We start from the raw sequence: 3,177 nt of genomic DNA, 5'->3' as shown, positions 1-3,177 counted from the left end.
GGGAGAGAGAGAGAGAAACGGGAGGGGGGGAGAGAGAGAGAGAAGCAGCGACTCAGAGTGTAAATAAAAGGGAACAGGGCGAGAGCACAAACAGGAATAAGATTCAATACCTTGATGCTGATACTGTTTCAAAACCTCAAATCAATTCATAAAGGTGGTCAGAGGCTCAGAGAGGAAATACAAAATCACTACAATTCACCTGCCTGCATCGCATTAAATCACACCAAACGCACTCTGTCAAATTACTCTCTATAGCACCAATCCAGAAACATACACATGTAAACAATATTTAGCTGACACTAAGTAATCCACATTAAAGTCAGACTGGGCAGAGACTGTTCGATGAAGGAAATGACTACACCTTATTTCCGATTGCCTTTCGGAAGCCCTGAGAGGGAGGGTAACAGAGGAGATTGATAGGAATGGATGAGGGGGGCGGTTCAGAAGCTGCACAAAGCTGAGCTGCTCTGGGAGATAGGGGGAAGCCTAAGCACTATCAAGGACCAGTCGGGCTGAATATCATTTGCAGAGATTCGCTTTTGGGAAGTAACAGTACTTTGAGGAACCGTCAGGGAGCAAACAGGATCAGAGCTTTTGATTTATTTTTTCCACGGGAGGAGGCGAGACCCACATTTGCAGGTCTGTCCTGAAACGAGGTGACTGGCCAGTTTGTATAAGAACGTAGCAAACAGCTGAAGCAGGCTATTCAGGTCCCTTGAGCCTGCTCCACCACTCAGTAAGATCATGGCTGATCCATTTCAATCCCACATTCCCACCTCCCTTCCGATAACCCTCAACTCCCCTGCCTAAAAAATAAATCAGCCCCTCCCTTGTCTCAAATAGATTCAATGACCCCTACTCCCAGTCCACTGCCTTGTGAGGCAAGGCATTCCAAAAGGTACATAAAACCTCTTAGGAAGGAAATTCTCATCACGTGACAGTAAAGCAGAGCTTCTTAGTTCTGGACTGGCCCCCCAGAAAGAAAGAACCTTTCCACATCCACCTTGTCAATTCTGGATCTATAATCTATCCCCCCGCAACACCGCTCCCCCCCACCCCCATCTATACTCCAGGGGAAACAAAGCCGAGTCTGTCCAATCTTTCCCCCATACAGTAACCCACTTATTCCAGGTATCAACGAACCACCTCCAAGGTATTTAAATTTTTCCTTTAATTAAATGAGGAGGGAGAGATGACACACAGCATTTGAGATGTGCCCTCACCAATGTCCTGTATAACTAAAGCATAACTTCCTTACTTCAGGGTTGGATTCCCCTCGCAATTACAGACAGCACTGCACTAGCCTTCCTGAACACTTCCTTGACCCAAAAAACAACCCTTTGTGACTCATGCACTAGAACACCCAGATCCCACTGCACCTTGGAATGTGGGGACAGCCATTGTATTTATGTTAACACTCTGCTTTCTCATTCCTCCTGCCAAAATGGACAACCTCAACTTCTTCCCTTCTGCCAGATATTCACGTCTTCCCTCAACCTACCAATGTCCATCTGCAACCTCCTTGTTTCTTCTTCACAACAGGCTTCCCTCCCTTCCCTAGTGTCTTCTGGGAATGTGGCTGACATGATTTTGCTCCCCGGACCAAGTCATAGTTATACAGTCCTACAGCACTGAAACAGACCCTTCGGTCCAACCAGTCTGTGCTGACCATTATCCAAAATAAACTAATCTCACCTGCCTGCTCCTGGCCCCTATCCCTCCAAACCTTTCCTATTCATCTACCTATCCAAATGTCTTTTAAACGTTGTAACTGTGCCTGCATCCACCACTTCCTCAGGACGTTCATTCCACACACAAACCACTCTCCGTGTAAAAATGTTGCCCCTCATGTCTTTTTCAAAATCTTTCTCCTCTCACCTTAAAAATATGCCCCTAGTCTTTAAATCCCCCACCCTAGGGAAAAGACACCTGCCATTCACCTTATCTATGCCCCTGATTATTTTATAAACCTCTATAAGGTCACCCCTCAACCTCCTACGCTCCAATGAAAGAAGTCCCAGCCTATCCAGCCTCTCCTTATAACTCAAACCCTCCATACCCGGTAACATACTGGTAAATCTTTTCTGAACTCTCTCTAGTTTCATAATATCCTTCCTATAACTGGGCAACCAGAACAGGACACAGTGCTCCAGAAGAGGCCTCACTGACGTCCTGTACAACCTCAACATGACGTCCTAACCGATACCTCAACAGGCAGGGAATGGAGGGTTATGGAGCACCCAGAGGCAAACTGTTTACGGTTTAAAAAGACACCATGTGTCAGCACAGTTTTGGTGGACCAAAGGGTCTGTTCCTGTGTTATACTGTTCTTTGATTTAGCTCCATTGTAACGCCCCTATCATTCAAACAGCCAAAATCAACTAAGCAAGTCCTAAACACAGGAGTAATTGATTTAAAATGGAGGTGCCCTGGCAGGTCACTGTAGCACACCAGTCAGCAGCCCCGTTGCTGTGGATCTGGAGTCACATGCAGGCCAGACTGGGTAAGTACGGCAGATTTCCTTCCCTAAAGGGGCATTAGTGAACCAGATGGGGTTGTAATGACAAGCGACGATTGTGAAACTGGTATGACCGAGCCTAGGTCTCAATTCCAGGTTTTATTTGGTCAGATTGAAATCCCTCCGGACACAATGATGGGAATTGAAACTGTCTCTCCAGAGCATCAAAGTATCAATGGGAAATTTAAAAAAGAACACAAAGTGCTAGAGAAACTCAGCAGGTCGGGCAGCATCTGTTGGAGAGAGAGCAAGGGATTTAATGCCAAGTGCTGAAGTGTAAACCGAAGGGAGTAATTTTGGATTTGGAACATCAATCCTCTCTGCACTCAGGCTACCTGACCGACTGCGTTTCTCCAGCACCCTCTGTTTATATCCCTAAGGCATGAGGCAGGGTCTTCGGAATGGTCCAAGGCAAAAACCAGGAATTGTGCATGTTGGAAATCTGAGGCAGAAACAGAAGCTGCTGGAGAAACTCAGCAAGATCGGACAGTATCTGAGGGGAGAGACAGAGAGAGTGGGGGGCGGGGGGAGAATGGGGAGACAACAGAAAGGGAACACAGGGCAGTGGGGGGTAGAGGGGGAAGGAGACGGGGGGAGAGACAAAGACAGGGAGGGGAACAGGGGGAGAGACGGAGGGGGCGAGGAGACCGGGGGGGGGG

General features: G+C 47.4%; 1 protein-coding gene across 1 annotated transcript in view; it reads right to left on the bottom strand.

Annotated features, from left to right (window-relative positions):
• The window catches only part of trappc14 (trafficking protein particle complex subunit 14), a 71,329-nt gene that overhangs the window by 7,248 nt on the left and 60,904 nt on the right, over nt 1-3,177 (bottom strand). The window lies entirely within an intron of this gene.

Source organism: Rhincodon typus, chromosome 45 (genome assembly GCF_021869965.1).
Source record: "Rhincodon typus isolate 14 chromosome 45, sRhiTyp1.1, whole genome shotgun sequence".
In the NCBI taxonomy this organism is placed as follows: Eukaryota; Metazoa; Chordata; class Chondrichthyes; order Orectolobiformes; family Rhincodontidae; genus Rhincodon; species Rhincodon typus.
The sequence above is the reverse complement of the archived record's forward strand: the minus strand, read 5'-3'. Positions and strand labels throughout refer to the sequence as shown.